This window comes from Schistocerca gregaria, chromosome 1, assembly GCF_023897955.1.
Source record: "Schistocerca gregaria isolate iqSchGreg1 chromosome 1, iqSchGreg1.2, whole genome shotgun sequence".
Classification (NCBI taxonomy): Eukaryota; Metazoa; Arthropoda; class Insecta; order Orthoptera; family Acrididae; genus Schistocerca; species Schistocerca gregaria.
Window position 1 is genome coordinate 776,041,347 of NC_064920.1, and position 22,625 is coordinate 776,063,971.

The window sequence follows — 22,625 nt, forward strand, 5'->3', positions numbered from 1 at the left end:
AGATATGATACTGCGTGAAGAATTTGATAGAGCACTGAAAGGCCCCGGGAGTAGACAACATTCCATTATAAGTACTGACAGCCTTGGGAGAGCCAGTCCTGTCACAACTCTACCATCTGGTGAGCAAAATGTATGAGACAGACGAAATTCCCTCAGACTTCAAGAAGAATATAATAATTCCAATCCCAAAGAAAGCAGGCGTTGACAGATGTGAAAATTACCGAACTATCAGTTTATTAAGTCACGGCTGCAAAATACTAACGCGAATTCTGCACAGACGAATGGAAAAACTAGTAGAAGCCGACCTCGGGGAAGATCAGTTTGGATTTCGTAGAAATATGGGAACACGTGAGGCAATACTTACCTTAGAAGCTAGATTAAGAAAAAGCAAACCTACGTTTCTAGCATCTGTAGACTTGGAGAAAGCTATTGACAATTTTTACTGGAATAATCTCTTTCAAATTCTGAAGGTGGCAGGGGTAAAATACAGGGAGCGGAAGGCTATTTACAATTTGTACAGAACCCAGATGGCAGTTGTAAGAGTCGAGGGACATGAAAGGGAAGCAGTGGTTGGGAAGGGAGTGAGACAGGGTTGTGGCCACTTCCCGATGTTATTCAATATGTATGTTGAGCAAGCAGTAAAGGAAACAAAAGAAAAATTCGGAGTAGGTATTAAAATCCATGGAGAAGAAATAAAAACTTTGAGGTTCGCTGATGACATTGTAATTCTGTCAGAGACAGCAAAGGACTTGGAAGAGCAGTTGAACGGAATGAACAGTGTCTTGAAGGGAGGATATAAGATGAACATCAACAAAAGCAAACCGAGGATAATGGAATGTAGTCGAATTAACTCGGGCGATGCTGTGGGAATTAGATTATGAAATGAGACATTTAAAGTAGTAAAGGAATTTTGCTATTTGGAGAGCCAAGTAAATGATGATGGTCGAAGTAGAGAGGATATAAAATGTAGACTGGTAATGGCAAGGAAAGCGTTTCTGAAGAAGAGAAATATTTTAACATCGAGTATAGAATTAAGTGTCAGGAAGTCGTTTCTGAAAGTATTTATATGAAGTGCAGCCATGTATGGAAGTGAAACATGGACGATAAATAGTTTAGACAAGAAGAGAATATAAGCTTTCAAAATGTGGTGCTACAGAAGAATGCTGAAGATTAGATGGATAGATCACGTAACTAATGAAGAAGTATTGAATAGGATGGGGAGAAGAGGAGTTTGTGGCACAACTTGACAAGAAGAAGGGATCGGTTGGTAGGACATGTTCTGAGGCATCAAGTGATCACCAATTTAGTATGGAGGGCATCGTGGAGGGTAAAAGTCGTAGAGGGAGACCAAGAGATGAATACAGATTCAGAAGGATGTAGGCTGCAGTACGTATTGGGAGATGAAGAAGCTTGCACAGGATAGAGTAGCATGGCGAGTTGCATCAAACCAGTCTCACGACTGAAGAGCACAACAACAACAACAATACATTTTTATTTTTGCTCGAATTTTCGTAGAGGGCTGGCTTACACTGCGATAAGCATGGGTTTTAGTGGTTATACAGACAATTTAGATGCAGCAATATTTAATTTTGGGAACTTTATTGTGCTTGAAAAGTGCGAGACATCTCGTAATAAATGGTAAGTAATTTTGTTTATTTCCAAGATAACGACTTTGATAATGTCTGTGGAAATGTCATACCTCTCCCATTTACCATCTTTGGTCGTCTGTTTGTAAACAGTTCCTTTCGTTCTGCTGTTTAAGTGGTACATCGTAATTAAAGCACCATATTCTTGCCTACTCTAATAAGACAACTGTGTGTGTATGTGCGTGTGTGTGTGTGTGTGTGTGTGTGTGTGTGTGTGTGTGTGTGTGAATGTGGTGCACCTGACTAAAGGCTGTATTACTTTTTCGAGCCACAGTTTCGAAAATGCAGCTGCACAGACTGAATACACACTTTACATATTTAGTTACAGATGCAGCGTAAAGATTACTTTTCAAATGCATTTGTAGAATATTGTGACATTGTTGATGTGGAAACGTAACTGATTTGGATATTACAGTGTTTTTCCTTGCACTTAAATTCGGCTAGGTCCTAGATAATGAATGTAAGCATCGCACTTTTCACATCGTAGACGGATTTTGCAGACTTTTAGAATATTGTGACATCATATTAATTGCTTTGACCCTTACAGTCTATTTTCATATACTTAACCCCAAATAGGTCCTAGATAATCGGTGTAAACATCGCACTGCTTGTACTTCCTATGTATTTTGCAGACATTTTACATTATTGCAACATCTTAGATGTGACAAATAATTAATTTATGACTCTGTTATGTTTTTTAACTGTGGAGTCATCTGTTGGTGACAGTGAAAACTACTTATGGCACAAAGTATGTTTCTAAAGTGCACTCATCAATTGGTGTCAATAATAATCTCACAGGAAATCGTAAACTAACTTTGTTTATTTTCTACAGTGCAGCCATTTGCAAGTGACAGGAGACTCTAATGTGAAACAGGACTGCTTTTTATTTCACTCTTTCAGTGTCTGTGAGGCAATATTTAAGGTAAAACTAATTTTCAACAAATACAGATTCCTAATGTGTTATTTATATTTTACAATGAAGTGTTTGTTTTTAATTATTTATAAAGAAATATGTTATCTTCTTCTTCCATTATTCCATGGCGAATGTCCTTAACGAATTTTTGGAATTAACTTCTCATACTCGGGGTTTACAGTCATGTAAAAGAAGTATTTTCGGTATTTTCGGCAATTCAAATTTTTTATCACATTTAGCTGCTGAGTAGTGGTGTGTGGCCATAGGCCCTCCGTCCTTGACCTTGGCTATGCCAGATACAGTTCCTGCCACGTCCTTGGAGATGAGGATGTGCTGATGCTGATGTCAGTGAAATCTAACAACCACAATTATCTCAGCTGACACAGCAGATAAAAAAAGTGCTGACAGCTGCTGAGTCAGCGTTTTCGCCCATAATGGCAGTGTCGTACTACTGTTTTCCAACCACTTTGCACAGAATATATGCAACACAATCATAAAAAAAGCTAATAAACGAACAAGAACTAGTTTTTTAAATCGGTTGTTACCTGCATTTAGAAATAAAACGCTATGTGTATTCATACGTTGCTTAATTTGTGAACAAATTGACATTATTTAAAAGAGCGCCCAAGTTTATGCCAACAAGTATTCGTCTAATAAACAAGATCCCATTTATGGACCGCACTGACACACATCCCTATGCCTTCTCCAGATGCAGTTGTGTTTCATCCACTATAGTGTTTTCAAAGTCTTTGAGTGACAGTTAAGTAATATGGGTCGAAAACATTCGATTTCTGGAAGAATGTTGTATTTATTGACTAGAGTCAAATGCGTGAGTAAAATCTTGGAGAAAAAATTTGTGAACCTAAAGAGAGATATATAACAGCCTTAGTTAAACATGGAGGAGGTTCAGTGCTTGTCTGGGGCTGCATGAGTGTAAATAGTGGGGGTATTTCTGTTTTATTGTTAGAATTATGGACCACAAGGATTACATAAATACCCTAAAAACAAACTATTCAGAAGTGAGGATAATATGGATCTGTGTGGGGGTTACATTTTGACTCAAGATAATGATCCAAAACATCCAGCTTTAGATGCAAGGCCGTGGCTATTGTAAAGCACAGACCAATGAATGCTGACACCACCGGATTCCCCTAGACACAGAATTTGTGGAACGCACTGGACAAAAATATGAGGAATCTTCAGATACCTAATAAAAATCATCTAACGATCCCTCTACTGAAGCAAAGGTCTAAAATTACAGTTCAAAAAACATAATCTCTGCTGAAATACATGCCAAGGAGAGTCTAAGAGATTGTAGAGAGGAAAAGAGGGCCTATGTAATACTAACCATAACGTTCTATGTTCAGTGTGTCATTCTCAGCGTTGAAGGCGACTACTTACTTTACATCCTAAATTACCTTTTGAACGTTTAACTGTGTTTATGTAAATAGAAATCTGCGTTTCTTCATTGTATTCTCCTTTTCACTAATTGATAAACAAACCTATGTCCCTGCTGTACTTGACAATTTTCCACTACCTATACATCCCTAAATATAAACACATGTATTAGACGATTACTTTTTGGAGTAATTATACGGTCGCTCAGCCGTGCGGGATCATACAGCCACATCAGGTCGCTGCTGTGGCTTCCTTCGACGCGACAGCACAAAAAGACTAACCCAGCGCCAACACTAGTCACATGAGTGGCACCACGTCATATTTGAGACGAATTTCGTTTCAGTATACAGCACCACGACGGATTTAACCGTGTTTGCAGGCTCCGAGGAGGAGCAACGTTGTCAGATTACACCACCATCGTTTACAGGCCCGCTGATGGTGTAGGTTGCCATTGGGTACGCAACACAATTACCTCTACTGCCCATAGCCAGTAAAATGCACAGAAGTCATTATAACGTTGACTTGTTAAGGCCAGTTACTCTACCCTGTCTTTGAGGTCTCGTGGGTAATAAACTACTGGCCATTAAAATTGCTACACCAAGAAGAAATGCAGATGATAAACGGCTATTCATTGGACAAATACAGAGTGTTTCAAAAATGACCGGTATATTTGAAACGGCAATACAAACTAAACGAGCAGCGATAGAAATACACCGTTTGTTGCAATATGCTTGGGACAACAGTACATTTTCAGCCAGACAAACTTTCGAAATTACAGTAGTTACAATTGTCAACAACAGATGGCGCTGCGGTCTGGAAAACTCTATAGTACGATATTTTCCACATATCCACCATGCGTAGCAATAATATGGCGTAGTCTCTGAATGAAATTACCCGAAACCTTTGACAACGTGTCTGGCGGAATGGCTTCACATGCAGATGAGATGTACTGCTTCAGCTGTTCAATTGTTTCTGGATTCTGGCGGTACACCTGGTCTTTCAAGTGTCCCCACAGAAAGAAGTCACAGGGGTTCATGTCTGGCGAATAGGGAGGCCAATCCACGCCGCCTCCTGTATGTTTCGGATAGCCCAAAGCAATCACACGATCATCGAAATATTCATTCAAGAAATTAAAGACGTCGCCCGTGCGATGTGGCCGGGCACCATCTTGCATAAACCACGAGGTGTTCGCAGTGTCGTCTAAGGCAGTTTGTACCGCCACAAATTCACGAAGAATGTCCAGATAACGTGATGCAGTAATCGTTTCGGATCTGAAAAATGGGCCAATGATTCCTTTGGAAGAAATGGCGGCCCAGACCAGTACTTTTTGAGGATGCAGGGACGATAGGATTGCAACATGGGGCTTTTCGGTTCCCCATATGCGCCAGTTCTGTTTATGGACGAAGCCGTCCAGGTAAAAATAAGCTTTGTCAGTAAACCAAATGCTGCCCACATGCATATCTCCATCATCAATCCTGTGCACTATATCGTTAGCGAATGTCTCTCGTGCAGCAATGGTAGCGGCGCTGAGGGGTTGCCGCATTTGAATTTTGTATGGATACAGGTGTAAACTCTGGTGCATGAGACGATACGTGGACGTTGGCGTCATTTGGACCGCAGCTGCAACATGGCGAACGGAAACCCGAGGTCGCTGTTGGATCACCTGCTGCACTAGCTGTGCGTTGCCCTCTGTGGTTGCCGTATGCGGTCGCCCTACCTTTCCAGCACGTTCATCTGTCACATTCCCAGTCCGTTGAAATTTTTCGAACAGATCCTTTATTGTATCGCTTTTCGGTCCTTTGGTTACATTAAAAATGCGTTGAAAACTTCATCTTGTTGCAACAACACTGTGTTCTAGGCGGTGGAATTCCAACACCAGAAAAATCCTCTGTTCTAAGGAATAAACCATGTTGTCCACAGCACACTTGCACGTTGTGAACAGCACACGCTTACAGCAGAAAGACGACGTACAGAATGGCGCACCCACAGACTGCGTTGTCTTCTATATATTTCACATCACTTGCAGCGCTATCTGTTGTTGAAAATTGTAACTACTGTAATTTCGAAAGTTTGTCCGCCTGAAAATGTACTGTTGTCCCAAGCATATTGCAACAAACGGTGTATTTCTATCGCTGCTCGTTTAGTTTTTTTTTTTTTTGCCGTTTCAAATATACCAGTCATTTTTGAAACACCCTGTATATTATACCAGAACTGACATGTGATTACATTTTCACACAATTTGGGTGCATAGATCCTGAGAAATCAGTACCCAGAACAATCACCTCTGGCCGTAATAACGGACTTGATACGCCTCAGCATTGAGTCAAACAGAGCTTGGATGGCGTGTACAGGTACAGCTGCCTGTGCAACACGACACCATAGTTCATCAAGAGTAATGACTGGCGTATTGTGACGAGCCAGTTGCTCGGCCACCATTGATCAGAGATTTTCAGTTGGTGAGAGATCTGGAGAATGTGCTGGCCAGGGCAGCAGTCGAACATTTTCTGCATCCAGAAAGGCCAGTACAGGATCTGCAACATGTGGTCTTGCATTATCCTGCTGAAATGTAGGGTTTCGCATCGATCGAATGAAGGGTAGAGCCAAGGGGCGTAACACATCTGAAGTGTAACGTCCACTGTTCAAAGTGCCGTCAATGCGATCAAGAGGTGACCGAGACGTGTAACCAGTGTCACCCCATACCATCACGCCGGATGATACGCCAGTATGGCGACGACGAATACGCGCTTCCAATGTGGTTTCACCGCGATGTCGCCAAACACGGATGCGACCATCATGATGCTGTAAACAGCACCTGGATTCATCCGAAAAAATGACGTTTTGCCATTCGTGCACCCACGTTCGTCGTTGAGTATATCACCACAGGTGCTCCTGTCTGTGATGCAGCGTCAAGAGTAACCGCAGCCATGGTCTCCGAGCTGATAGTCCACGCTGCTGCAAACGTCGTCGAACTGTTCAGATGGTTCAAATGGTTCTGAGCACTATGGGACTCAACGTCTCAGGTCATCAGTCCCCTAGAACTTAGAACTACTTAAACACATCCATACCCGAGGCAGGATTCGAACCTGCGACCGTAGTGGTCCAACCGTTCCAGACTGAAGCGCCTAAAACCGCTTGACCACCAGCGGCCGGCCGTCGAACTGTTCGAGCAGATGATTGTTGTCTTGCAAACGTCCCCATCCGTTGACTCAGGGATCGACACGTGGCTGCACGATCCGTTACAGCCATGCGGATAAGATGCCTGTCATCTCGACTGCTAGTGATACGAGGCCGTTGGAATCCAGCACGGCGTTCCGTATTACCCTCCTGAGGCCACCTATTCCATATTCTGCTAACAGTCATTGGATCTCGTCCAACGCGAGCAGCAATGTCACGATACGATAAACCTCAATCGCGATAGGCTTCAATCCGACCTTTATCAAAGTCGGAAACGTGATGGTACGCATTTGCCCTCCTTACGCGAGGCATCACAACAATGTTTCTCCAGACAGCGCCGGTCAACTGCTGTTTGTGTATGAGAAATCGGTTGGCAGCTTTCCTCATGTTGTAGGTGTCGGCTCCCGCGCCAACCTTGTGTGAATGCTCTGAAAAGGTAATCATTTGCATATCACAGAATCTTCATCCTGTCGGTTAAATTTCGCGTCTGTAGCACGTCATCTTAGTGGTGTAGCGATTCTAATGGCCAGTAGCGTATTAAAGTAATTCTCCCCAAATTTAGGAATACATTAGAGATCTTAAACAACGGCGCGTTTAGCAAGAAAATGTAGTTATATCAAGAACTAAGCTTAACATTTTTCTCCCACGTGCGGTTTTGCGCACTGGACCTCGACTTCTTGACAAACGTTTAACACTTCAAGAAAGAAACTTTATTCTGCTAACAGCAAAAACCGCCTGAAGTCTCCAGTGACATTTTGCGGTATGAAAAGAGCTCCTCGTTGTGAAAAGAACGACAGGTTTGCACAGAAGTAGGTTTCCGGCGGTTTGAGGCGCTCTCGGGCGCCTCATTAACATTCCGGGACAGCGTGCTAACATAATGAGCACGGCGGCCGAACTGCGCCGCGGCGGCAGCCCGCAGCCCGCAGCTGCGGATTCCAGACGCCAGCCTCGCGCCGGGTCCTGACTGGCTTATCTGCGCACTGTTTGCAGCATCGTTATCGGCGGCCCGCAAAAAGCGCGACCTAACAGCACTCGGCGACGCTGCGCTGGCAGCTATCACGCTCTCGTTCACATCGACTGAGCCGCCGTTAGTGCCACTTACCGCCCGGTTAGCTCTGATTTACTCGACGGCGGCATAATGAATTCGGAACCTCAAGCTGCAGCGACTGGGAAATTCTATGAAGGGAAGCAGTTTTCTTTGTGGAGCATGGTGGAAATGCTAAAAGTTCCCTCCTATCTGCCTACCGGAGTGGCCGAGCGGTTCTAGGCGCTACAGTCTGGCATCGCACGACGGTTACGGTCGCAGGTTCGAATACTGCCTCGGGCATGGATGTGTGTGATGTCCTTAGGTTAGTTAGGTTTAAGTAGTTCTACGTTCAGGGGACTGATGACCTCAGTTGTTAAGACCCATAGTCCTTAGAGCCATTTGAACCATTTGATTCCCATTTGAGTTCATGAAGCACCTCCGTAATACTTGCGACTTGTTCAGACCTACCAATAACAAACCCAGAATCCCACCTTTTATTGATTCGACCGCAGCAGCCTTCGTGTCTACCAACTATAAGTTCTTTAAGTCCCCAAACACATTTAATTACATACTTGACACTAGAAAAGAAATTTTTTCCTATACTGTGCTGGCATAAAAAGGTTGTTGTTGTTGTGGTCTTCTGTCCTGAGACTGGTTTGATGCAGCTCTCCATGCTACTCTATCCTGCGCCAGCTTCTTCATCTCCCAGTACCTACTGCAACCTACATTCTTCTGACTCTGTTTAGTGTAGTCATCTCTTGGTCTCCCTCTCCTTTTTTTTACCCTCCACGCTGCCCTCCAATACGAAATTGGTGAACCCTTGATGCCTCAGAACATGTCCTACCAACCGATCCCTTCTTCTGGTCAAGTTGTGCCACAAACGTCTCTTCTCCCCAATCCGATTCAATACTTCCTCATTAGTTATGTGATCTACCCATCTAATCTTCAGCATTCGTCTGTAGCACGACATTTCGAAAGCTTCTATTCTCTTCTTGTCCAAACTATTTATCGTCCATGATTCACTTCCATACATGGCTACACTCCATACAAATACTTTCAGAAATGACTTCCTGACACTTAAATCTATACTCGATGTTAACAAATTTCTCTTTTTCAGAAACGCTTTCCTTGCCATTGCCAGTCTATATTTTATATCCTCTCTACTTCGACCATCATCAGTTATTTTGCTCCCCAAATAGCAAAACTCCTTTACTACTTTAATCGTCTCATTTCCTAATCTAATTCCCTCAGCATCACCAGACTTTATTCGACTACATTCCATTATCCTCGTTTTGCTTTTGTTGATGTTCATCTTATATCCTCCTTTCAAGGCACTATCCATTCCGTTCAACTGCTCTTCCAAGTCCTTTGCTGTCTCTGACAGAATTACGATGTCATCGGCAAACCTCAAAGTTTTTATTTCTTCTCCATTAACTTTAATACCTACTCCGAATTTTTCTTTTGTTTCCTTCACTGCTTGCTCAATATACAGATTGAATAACATCGGGGAGAGGCTACAACCCTGTCTCACTCCTTTCCCAACCACTGCTTCCCTTTCGTGCCCCTCGACTCTTATTACTGCCATCTGGTTTCTGTACAAATTATAAATAGCCTTTCGCTCCCTGTATTTTACCCCTGCCACCTACAGAATTTGAAAGAGAGTATTCCAGTCAACATTGTCAAAAGCTTTCTGTAAGTCTACAAATGCTAGAAACGTAGGTTTGCCCTTCCTTAATCTAGTTTCTAAGATAAGTCGTAGGGTCAGTATTGCTTCAAGTGTTCCAACATGTCTACGGAATCCAAACTGATCTTCCCCGACGTCGGCTTCTACTAGTTTTTCCATTCGTCTGTAAAGAATTCGCGTTAGTATTTTGCAGCTGTGACTTATTAAACTGATTGTTCGGTAATTTTCACATCTGTCAACACCTGCTTTCTTTGGGATTGGAATTATTATATTCTTCTTGAAGTCTGAGGGAATTTCGCCTGTCTCATACATTTTGCTCACCAGATGGTAGAGCTGTGACAGGACTGGCTCTTCCAAGGCCGTCATTAGTCCCAATGGAATGTTGTCTACTCCGGGGGCCTTGTTTCGACTCAGGTCTTTCAGTGCTCTGTCAAACTCTTCACGCAGTATCGTATCTCCCATTTCATCTTCATCTACATCCTCTTCCATTTCCATAATATTGTCCTCAAGTACATCGCCCTTGTATAAACCTTCTATATACTCCTTCCACCTTTCTGCTTTCCCTTCTTTGGTTAGAACTGTGTTTCGATGTGAGCTCTTGATGTTCATCCAAGTGGTTCTCTTATCTCCAAAGGTCTCTTTAATTTTCCTGTAGGCAGTATCTATCTTACCCCTAGTGAGATAAGCCTCTACATCCTTACATTTGTCCTCTAGCCATCCCTGCTTAGCCATTTTGCACTTCATGTCGATGTCGTTTTTGAGACGTTTGTATTCCTTTTTGCCTGCTTCATTTACTGCATTTTTATATTTTCTCCTTTCATCAATTAAATTCAATATTTCTTCTGTTACCCAAGAATTTCTCATAGCCCTCGTCTTTTACCTACTTGATCCTGTGCTGCCTTCACTACTTTATCCCTCAAAGCTACCCATTCTTCTTCTATTGTATTTCTTTCCCCCATTCCTGTCAATTGCTCCCTTATTCTCTCCTTGAAACTCAGAATTAAAATTAACAAAACCGACCAAGTGGAGGGACTGATTCATGACTAGAAATGGAGGGAAAAAGATTCAATGTACATGTGTCCGGCAATGCAAGGTTGCTACAGCAGACGGAGCTGACGAATAAAAGTTCCTCTGACCATGTGTCCTTGTGTGTTGCAGGCTTTGTGAGTGACGCAGCGTACTGTAAGCAGCAGAATGGTCCGGTATTCATGTCGGGAACAAGCCGAGATGGTGTTTGTATAAGGCCAAGCAGATGGGGACGGTCGAGAGGCAGCATTACTATATCAAACGAGTATCCTCACGTATCATTCCATGAGCATCTTCCTGCTTATATGGAGGGGCATCTCTTGCGCTCAAGCCAGGAGTGCATTTCTTGATGTGGACTTCAATGCTCCTAAGCATGTGCATACACAGTGGTACGGCAATCTATCCAGTTTCTCTAACACTCTCCATGTCATGTACTTATAGTAGATAATCCATAATGCAACAGTACTGAACGATGTGCTCCCCACCATGTTTTAAGCTATCGAATAATATTAAGCATTTGCTCACCGGTTTCTATAAAGGTTTTAATGTACGCCGTCCAAGTAAGCTTGCTGCCCAGTATCATTCCTAAGAACGGAATAAGTATTTTAACTTGGATTACTTTATCGTCTACGTGTGTTAAACAATTTCTTGGCATATAACCATTACTGGTGAATATGACTACCGAAGATTTCCATAATCCAATCTAGATCAGGTTCTTTATCAATGATGGAAGGTCATTCATTGCCTCCTGTAATATAACATCGGAAGTAAATACAAATGGTTCAAATGGCTCTGAGCACTATGGGACTTAACTGCTGTGGTCATCAGTCCCCTAGAACTTAGAACTACTTAAACCTAACTAACCTAAGGACATCACACATATCTATGCCCGATGCAGGATTTGAACCTGCGACCGTAGTGGTCGCGTGCTTCCAGACTGTAGTGCCTGGAAACGCTCAGCCACTCCCGCCAGCAAGTAAATACACGTATGTCATCTGCAAACTGTGTAATTCAAACAGGTTGAGTTATTGCCTTTTCTATGTCCATTAAATTGCAAGGAACCCATAGAAAATATTGTGGGGAAGGTTAACCAAAGACTGCGTTTTATTGGCAGGACACTTAGAAAATGTAACATACCTATTAAGGAGACTGCCTACACTACACTTATCCATCCTCTGCTGCACGGTGTGGGATCTTTACCAGATAGGAATGACAGAGTACATCAAAAAAAGTTCAAAGAAAGGCAGCACGTTTTCTATTATCGTGAAATATGGGAGAGAGTGTCACAAAAATGATACAGGATTTGGCTGGAAATCATTATAAAACAAAGGCGTTTCTCACGAAATTCGAGTCACTAAGTTTCTCCTCCGAATGCGAATATATTTTGTTGACATCGACCTACATAGGGAGGAACAATCATCACTATAAAATAAGGGAAATCAGGTCTTGTACGGAAAGATATAGGTGTTCATTATTTCCGCGCACTAAACGACATTGGAATAACAGAGAACTGTGAAGGTGGTTCGATGAACCCTCTGCCAGGCACTTAAATGTGATTTTCAGAGTATCCATGTAGATGTAGATGGACACCAACCACATCACACAACATTTCAAGCTCTTTTTGAGCGTCTGTGTGATTATGGGTCCTTTCAGACAGACGAACGTGCACGGAGGCGGCAGACAGTGCGTACGCCAGATCTGGAGGACCGGATTCTACAGGACATGGAGGTAAACCCTAGTACAAGCTCCAGGCAAGTGCCCCACCAACATGGTGTAAGCCAAAGCACCACTATGTGTATCCTGCATGACAACCGCTGCTATCCCTATCACAGCAATCACATGGAGGCCACTGACGTGGATGCGGTGCCGCTCTGTACTGTGTTCCGTGACCATCTGTTGTCGTTGCATGCACACCGTCCAATTCTGGACATAGGTTCACTGAACATGTTCTCCTCTACTTCTAGTCAGGAATCCTTCCCTGCCGTTTGTCGTTTTTATTGATGTTCACCCTGCATACAATTCTGGCCTTTAGAACTGCAACATCATGGAGGTGGCCTGCAATAAATGTCAGACTGCCTTGGAGTGCACTAGATGCTTCCATATGGTTAGCATTTCACTGCGACTGCTCTACGTAGTTACAAATTTGGAAATTTGTGGTAAGGTCTTATGGGGCCAAACTGATAAATTCATCGGTCCCTAAGCCTACACACTACTTAATCTAACTTAAACTAGCTTACGCTATGGAGAACACACACACGCGTGCCCGAGGGAGGACTCGAACCTCCGACGGGGGGAGTCGCACGGACCGTGACAAGGCGCTTGGGACCACGCGGCTTGGTAGTTACAAAAAGCCGCCTACATTATCTATAGGCTGTACGTGAAGGAATGGTCTGTATACAAGATTATGATAGGAAAGTTCATTTGAAGCGAAAAGCATCATGCGAACGCATGCCCTATTCCGAATCGTTTCCATATACACTCCTGGAAATTGAAATAAGAACACCGTGAATTCATTGTCCCAGGAAGGGGAAACTTTATTGACACATTCCTGGGGTCAGATACATCACATGATCACACTGACAGAACCACAGGCACATAGACACAGGCAACAGAGCATGCACAATGCCGGCACTAGTACAGTGTATATCCACCTTTCGCAGCAATGCAGGCTGCTATTCTCCCATGGAGACGATCGTAGAGATGCTGGATGTAGTCCTGTGGAACGGCTCGCCATACCATTTCCACCTGGCGCCTCAGTTGGACCAGCGTTCGTGCTGGACGTGCAGACCGCGTGAGACGACGCTTCATCCAGTCCCAAACATGCTCAATGGGGGACAGATCCGGAGATCTTGCTGGCCAGGGTAGTTGACTTACACCTTCTACAGCACGTTGGGTGGCACGGGATACATGCGGACGTGCATTGTCCTGTTGGAACAGCAAGTTCCCTTGCCGGTCTAGGAATGGTAGAACGATGGGTTCGATGACGGTTTGGATGTACCGTGCACTATTCAGTGTCCCCTCGACGATCACCAGAGGTGTACGGCCAGTGTAGGAGATATCTTCCCACACCATGATGCCGGGTGTTGGCCCTGCGTGCCTCGGTCGTATGCAGTCCTGACACACCGGTGTTAATGTGTTCTTTTTTCCATTTCCAGGAGTGTAGAACGTATTTAATGTGCATTTGTTTTTGGGCTAGTAGTGCGCACGTATGTGTCTGATCAACGCGATCACTTTGGGGTTTTATTCTAGCCCATCCTACCAGTTGCTTTTAATCTCTCTGCTAGGGAGGTCTTTCCGGCATTACACTAGCTCTCTTAACTTCCAGTTGTTCTTGGTGTGTTGTGAGTGAAGTAGTACATACGATGAAAGTATATCAGAGAGAAGCATCCGTTAACTGCGCTTGTTCACGCGCTGGATGAAATGCCACACTCCAACTCTAATGAAGAATATGCAGGTATGGTACATCACTACGGCATGTGCGATGGTAGTGCTCCTGTTGCTGTAAAATTCCTGATCGCAGATTGTTTAGCAGAGTTTCCAGCACATTGCGTGAAACAGGGATTGTTCTAAGTTCTCATATTTCTTCGGAATATGTACTTCAAGAATCTGTCCAGAAACAGCAAAAAGTTGTTGAAATCAAGCAGCATATTGCTGTCATCAGCAAACAACGAACTCCTGAGGCGAACATTACATGCAGAAAACGTATACCCATTTCATCTACACATTGGTCACAATGCCACACGACATGAATTTTTTAACTAGTTCAATTACATTCGTCATTTGCTTCTATCAACACTAGTCACTGATGAGGCGTCCACCTCGGTAGCTGTTTGGTCAGCGCGGCGGAATGCCATGCAAAGGGACCCGGGTCTGACTCCCGGCTGCGTCAGTGATTTCCTCCGCTCAGGCACAGTGTTGTGTTGTCATCATAATCATCATCATCATCTTATCCCCATCGACCGCAAGTCGCCGGAGTGACGTCGCCTAGAAAGACTTGCACCAGACGACCGGTCTGCCCGACGGGAGGCCGTAGCCCTTCGACATTTAATTTCACTGATGTAACAACATTAAAACGTAGTGGACCCAACACACACGTAACAATCATCGATGTTCGCAAGAAAATCCACACACTGCAAATAGACACTCCTCCAGTGACACCCTGTACCTACGAAAAGATTACGCAGCAGGTTTCTCATCCGAAAATCACATTCCAAAGTTGAGAATTTGTTATAAGAGCTGATTTACATTCTGCATGAATGTAAGGAGATAGCAAGTGCCGACAAATGCCAGAATTACCGGACGATCCTCTTTACAGCTCGTACACCCATGTTGCTGACAAGAATATTTTGCAGAAGAATGGAAAAGAAAATTGAGGATCTACTAGATGAAGATCAGTTTGGCTTTAGGAAAGGTAAAGGCACAAGAGAGGCAGTTCTGACGTTGCGGCTGATAACGGAAGCACGACTGACGAAAATTCAAGATATGTTCATAGGATATTTCGACCTGAAAAAAAACGTTCGACAGTGTAAAATGCTGCACGATTTTAGAAATTTTGACGAATATACGAGTAAGCTATTGTGTAAGATCCGTCTGGGGCCACCTTCACCGACTCTCAGCGCCAGCAGACTCCACGTGGCGAGCGCCCGAGACGCAGACACTGGAGGCATTCTCCAACAACACAGGAGGTCGACAGGAGGATGCCCTCTCCTCGCTTAAGAATGGCCACGTTGCGAAGAGGCTGGCGGACAATGAGTAACAGTTGTATAGCAGATGCTGGATGCTGGCAATGTTTCGTTATCACAATGCAAGTGCGCACTCATTGTGTAAAAGTGAGTGATGTGGTACCAACTAGCCGTCACAGTGGAAGCAGACAGATGGATACTAACAACGAAAGTCTCCCATACTGTCGTAGGCCAGCAGCCAGCATTATGCTTGAAATAGGTATGTAACATCTGGAAAACCATCTGAAAGTGAGCTTGAATAGTTTCGAAAACCGGTTCGTGAAATGAATAAATAACTATTTCAAAAAAGTGACTGGTTGCATTTTTATGTATTAACATTATACAGCCTAAAAGGAATCTCACTAATTCCCCCTTTTGAGGTGAAAAGGAAGAAGTCTTCGTGTCGCTAAGCGACGGAAGAAGTGGCTTCCAGGTGAATACAGTGTCACCTATGGGTTATCGCTCGATTTCATAATCGGTAGTGACATACTCTCGAGCAGAGCAGCGATCGTGGATTGGATCACAAAAGTCGTGGTCAGTTTATTCGAAGGTCCGGTCGCATAGGCTGCAGAGCGTACGAAGGGCATAATTAATTCAGTTTGGTAAGAGGGACGTGGAAATATTCATAGGGGGGCACGAGAGCTAACAGGTGATTTATTAGACGGAACATGAGTTCCAGATGAGCTCAGTTTCCGTCTACAAGTCGCAATGAGAATTCCACGGACACAGATTACGAAAGAGAATCCGACGGACATCATGGTTGTGGCTTGGAGACCCTCGCACGTACACTGTTAGGATTTAGATGGCCAGAGGTCATTAAACAGTACGCTCCCATGATACCCTAAGCCGCCCATGCGAGCACAGAAGACGTGTAGGGACAGCAGGTACAAAGAAGTATTATATGGCTGCTTTCACAACTTCGGAATGCAGAAAACATACCAACGTTGGTGAAATCACGAGAAAGACACCAGTTCCGAAGACACACTAGCCCACGCAAGACAGGAAATATCTCTACTCTGCACGGAGAGCGTGGTCATGAAAGGCAATGCAAATTTAGTCCGCCGGGGGTGAGACAGTACGGAATCAAAATGACATGGGTTCTCTTTAATCCCTCGCCAAACATCCGCCTTCCAACACCGTGATATCGCAGCTTGGGCCACGCATCCCGCAACTGTCCGACAACGGTGAGATCGTACCTGGGTCTCGCCGCAAAGCCGCAGTGCCGATGGGGGCAGACGATTCGCGCAGCGCAGCTCCGAAGCGAAGAGCCGTACCGACAGAGCGCCTGCCGCCGACAGCACTACACAATGAATGATCGCGAGTAATGGTGGGGTGACTCGTCCCCCCTGCCCCTTCCCCTTAACAACTGAGTCGTCTCGGGTCCAGGACCAGTCAAAGCGACCCTGAGATTTTATATTTTGTTTTGTTTTGTGTAAATGGTACTGAAATAAATATATTTCTTTCATGTTTTAATCATCTAAGCAAACTGTTCCGTTCATACATCAACCCCTCAATCTCATAACCTTTCAATTATTTTGATGCCATTCAATATTTGGCTCGCACTTTGGGACGATCTCATTGGTAGTTTTCGTGTTATGTGACGTCACAAACAAGTCCTCAATTTAGTACACTATAGAGAAAATACGAGTAATATACAGTATGTACAAGAACCAAGAGGGAACAATAAGAAAGGAAGTCCAAGAACAAAGCGCTTAGATTAAAAATGGTTAAAGTCGGGCTAAAGACAGGGAATTAGCCTTTCGCCCCTACTGTTCAATGTATATATCGAAGAAGCAATGACGGGAAAAAGGAAAGGGATTAAAATTCAAGGTTAAAGGATATCACTGATAACATTCGTTGATGACATTGGTATCCACAGTGAAAGTGCAAAAGAATTACAGGATCCTTTGAATGGAATGAGTACAGAATATGGATTGAGAGTAAATAGAAGAAAGACGAAAGTAATGAGAAATAGCAAAAATGTGAAAAGCGAGGAACTTAACATCACAATTGGTAATCACGAAGTAGACGAATTAAGGAAATCTGATCCCTAGACAGCAAAATAGCCCTTGATGGATGGAGCAATGAGGACAAAAAAAGCACATTATCACTGGCAAGAAGGACATTCCAGGGCAAGAGAAGTCTACTGTTTTTTATTTAATATAGTCAATTATTTGAGGAATAAGTTTCTGAAAATGTACGTTTGGAGCACAACATTGTATGATGGGGAAACATGTACTGTGGGAAAACCGAAACAGAAAGAAGCAAAGCATTTGAGATTTGATGCTACAAAAGAATCTTGAAAATTAGGTGGACAGATAATATAAGGAATGAAGTCGTTCTCTGCAGAGTATGCGATAAAAGGAATGTATGAAAAACACTGACAAGACGGAGGGACAGGGTGTCAGTACATCTGTTAAGACATCAGGGCATATGTTCCGTGGTACTAGAACGAGCTATAGAGGGTAAAGACTGTAGAGGAAGGCAGAGCTTGGAATACAGCTAGCAAATAATTGAGGACATTCGGTACAAGAGCTATTTTCAGGTAAAGAGGTTAACACAGGAGAGGGATTCGTGCTGGGCCGCATCAGATCAATCATAAGACTGATAACAAAAGGAAGAAAAAAGAATAATAAATGTTAATCAGCAAATGTCGGGATTCAACAGCAGCTGGATCATGGAATATGGAGACTTGTTTATCGCTCAGAGATTTTGTTGCTCGTGTTGGGTAGGAGTCCACTACTGTCCTCCCTACACTGAATCAATGGCGTCAGGAGGGTCTCACCCAACGCCGTGCATGTCCTCAAGCATGCCACGTGACTACCGCCCGAGAGGACTTTGTTCGCTGTGTTGCGCAGACACGTCATGACACCTTGAGTCAGAAATGGGCTTTTTAGCAGCAAAACAAGTAACCCTGGGGACTCTTTGAGGATGTCTGAAAGACCACGGACCATGAGCACGACGTTGATGTGACAGTACAGAGAGGCGGCCGACAGTGGTGCACCCAATGCAGTACCGGATACAGGGGTGGCAGCACGTCCTCTTTTCATACGAGTCCAGGTTCCTTGTACAGCATCACGATGAAAGTACTGATGTGCGGAGTACCCGAGGAGAGTGAACTTTGCTAGACTACACTTGTCATTGTCTACAGGTCCAGCATCTGACTTGATAATATGTGGTTCCATTTTGTACGCACAAGATCACCTCTGGCTCGTAGAGCAGGTGATTCAGACAGCAACCACTACATTTCTGGCGTGTTAAAGCCAGTATCTATGCCCTATCATCGAGATCTACGACATGTTATGCAAGATCGAATGTTGCACCTGTTGTCCTGGCTTGCCTCGATGCTGAGGGTGTTGGACTGTTGGTCTGGACATCATATTCTCCGTGCCACTCACCAGCTGAAAATATCTATCCAAGCCGACCTCGGGGAATATCAGTTTGGACTCCAGAGAAATGTAGGGACACGTGGGGCAGTACTGACTCTATGACCTAGCTGAGACGATAGGTTAGCAAATCTAAGTTTATAGTATTTGTAGAGTAAGAGAAAGCCGACCCCGGGGGAGAACAGTTTGGATTCCAGAGAAATGTAGAAACACGCGAGGCAGTACTGACACTACGACTTAGCTTAGAAGATAGATTAAGAAAATGCAGATCTAAAAAATATATAACAGTTGTAGAGTAAGAGAAAGCTTTTGACAATGTTGACAGGAATACGCTCTTCGAAACTCTGAGGGTAGCAGGGTAAAGTACAGGGAGCTAAAGGCTATTTACAATTTGTACAGAAACCAGACGGCAATTATAAGAGCCGAGGGGCATGAAAAGGAAGCAATGATTGAGAAGGGAGTAAGACAAGGTCATAGCGTATCCCTGGTGTTATTCGATCAGTACATCGAGCAAGCAGTAAAACAAAGCAAAGAAAAATTAAGAGACGGAATTAAAGTTCGGGGACGAGAAATAAAAACAGTGAAGCTTGTCGATGACATTGTTATTCTGTCAGAAATAGCAAAGGAATTGGAAGAGCAGCTGAACAGAATGAACAGTTTTTTGAAATAAGGATAGAAGATTAACATCAACAAAAGTAAAACAAAGGTAATGGATTGCAGTCAATTAAATCAGGTGAAGTTGAGAGAACTGGATTAAGAAATGAGACACTTGAAGTAGTGGGTGAGTTTTGCTTTTTGAGCAGCAAAATAACTGATGATCGCCGAAGTTGAGAAGATACAAAATGTAGATTGGCAATGGTAAGAAAAGAATTTCTGAAGAAGGGAAATTTGTTAACGTTGAATATATATTTAAGTATTACTAAGCCTTTTATGAAGGCATTTGAATGGAGTGTAGCCTTATATGGAAGTGAAACGTAGGTGATAAACAGTTTAGACAGAAAGAGAAGTTTTTGAAATGTGGTGCTACAGAAGAATGTCGAAGATTAGATGGGTAGATCACGTAACTACCAAGGAAGTACTGAATAGAACTGGGAAGACAAGAAATTGGTGGCACAACCTGACTAGAAGAGGGGATCGGTTGATAGAGCACGTTCAGAGACCTTAAGGTATCACAAACTTAGTACTGGTGGGGTGGGCGGAAGGAGGTGGGGCGGGGGGGGGGGGGGGGGGGTAAAATCGTAGAGGAAGACCAAGAGCAAGAGATGAGTACAGTAAGCAGATTCAGAAGCGTGTAGGCTGCAGCAGTTATTCGGTGATGAAGAGGCTCCCACGGGACAGAATAGCATGGAGACCTGCATCAAACCTGTCTTCGGACTGAAGACCACAACAACAACAGCTGTTGTACAAAAAAAAGATGAAAGAAGTACAAGTAAACGATTAAAGTTTCTGGAGAATACAACGAAACCGCATCGACTGAAACAGGCTTTCGTGTGTTCCTCAGTTCTTGCCTGCTTCCCAGTAAGCAGCCCATGTCTACTTATCTTAGGGAGACAATGAAGGATAAGTTAACAGATAATAACGTGCGTTACATACCTAGTGAGAGGAACAGGTAAGTTAGGTGGCTACATCAATTAAGAAGTTGTTTCATACAGAGCAGAGAGAAGCGTTGTTAAGATTGTGGTGCCGTAATTCCAAGGCGTTTGTGTTGAGCACGGTTACGACTCAGAAATGCCGAAATGTACCGTATAGTATGCTAAAACTGCCCGACCTTGAATGAGGAACGTCTTGATATGATACCCATCCCCAGCACGGTTTTAAGGCCTACTTGGCTCTACTTAAATCTATGAAAATAAATGAGGCAAGGTGGGGATTTAACATGCCGTCACCAACTACATCATTACACACGAGGCATAAGCTCTCAAAGGATAAGCACAGGTAAGGAAACAGTCAATGTCTTTGAAGCAAATTAACTTCATTTTTGCCTTAAGAAACTTAGGCGCCCGGGAGAGGATTGAATTGCAGTCCTCTTGATTATGACTCAGGGCCGTTAATCAATGTAGCGTCTTGCCCACTGCAAATGCATGATGGTACTGGTCGCAAAATTTAATGTAAGTATTGCGATGAAAATTGTATCACATAATACATACAGGTGTCTAGTGACATGATTTCTGTATTTAATTAATTGGTAGCCTTCCAAATTTATTCATGAATAGATTTATTATGAATTTATTCAACAGTTCTCTTTTTTCATGAATTAATCTTGAGCATATTGCACTCAGTCACCTTTAAAAACATACACACATATCGCTGAGCATTCGAGCACTTGGAACCATATCGATTCGCATTAGCAGAACGCTGTGGCCTTCGATCACTACGAGCTGAAATTTGATTCAGGGTAACAATTCTATCATATGCGTTAAATAATAATATATTATGTACATATTTATAAAGGAGTATACGTAAAATATGTTAATTAAAGCAAAGCAACAACAGACTTATGGCACATACCTGAGTGTAACAATTTGTAGGGTTATGAAAATAGAAAGCATAAAATTTGGGGATGACGTGGTGATCCTTGCAGAAAATGAAGAGACATTAATTCTAATGCTAAATCACCTGAATGAAGCCTGTGTAGCATACGACATGAAAACAAACAAAAAGAAAACGAAAGCCATGGTTGTAGGCTTAAAGAAAAGAAGAGCGAAGTGTAAGTTAGGGCCAGAAACCATAGAGCAGACGGGAGAATTCAAGTATTCGAGAAGATGGATTAGGGAAGATATACATTGTGAACAGAACATCAAAGTCAGAGTGGAGCTGGGAAGAGAGGCAATTCAAAATCATAAAAGACTCTTCGCGAGGTGTTCGAACACGGAATTAAGGAAGCGACTAGTTAAATGATTGATGTGGAGCACGGTCCTACACGAAGCAAAACATGGACATTGAGAAAGCAGATCGAGAGGAGAATTAAAAGTTGTGAAACGTGTATATGCCGCTGAATGGAGGCGATGAGCTGGACTAATAAAGTCAGTAATGAGGAGTTAATGATAAGAGTTTCCTATTTCCACTAGCGCCCACAACAGTTTTTTTTTTTTTTTTTTTTTTTTTTTTTTTTTTTTTTTTTTTTATACACGCTCATAACAGCTCTTGTCTGTTAGCATCGTTCTTCCTTGCGTTTCTAACTTCATCTTCACAGGAACACCACAATATGCACAGATCTCTAACACTAAAGAGTATTTATCACCCATATACGCTGACAAGAGTACTCTGTAAAAACCATGAAGATGAATAACATTGTAAAATCATCAGTCGTGGAATTCGTAACACCCTCTTCCCCTTCCAAATATATCATTGTTCCATTGATTCATTAAGCAGGTTAAGAGGTAGTTTAACATAAAGTATTGCCTCTGCTTGATATACAGCTGATGTAGACCGGTAACCAGTTCAAAGTGTCGCATTTCAGCGTCATCATAACTCAATAGTATTGTAATGCGTAGTGACTGGTGGTGTAATTGAGTAATAATCGTTGAAGTAAACAGTTTTTAGCACCAGTTACATAAATGTGTCAGTATGACTCTCTAGACATATTAAATTATAATCAGGCTGTGGCTATAGTTATTTCACAGATTTGTCTGTTTGTGCGTGTGTGTGTT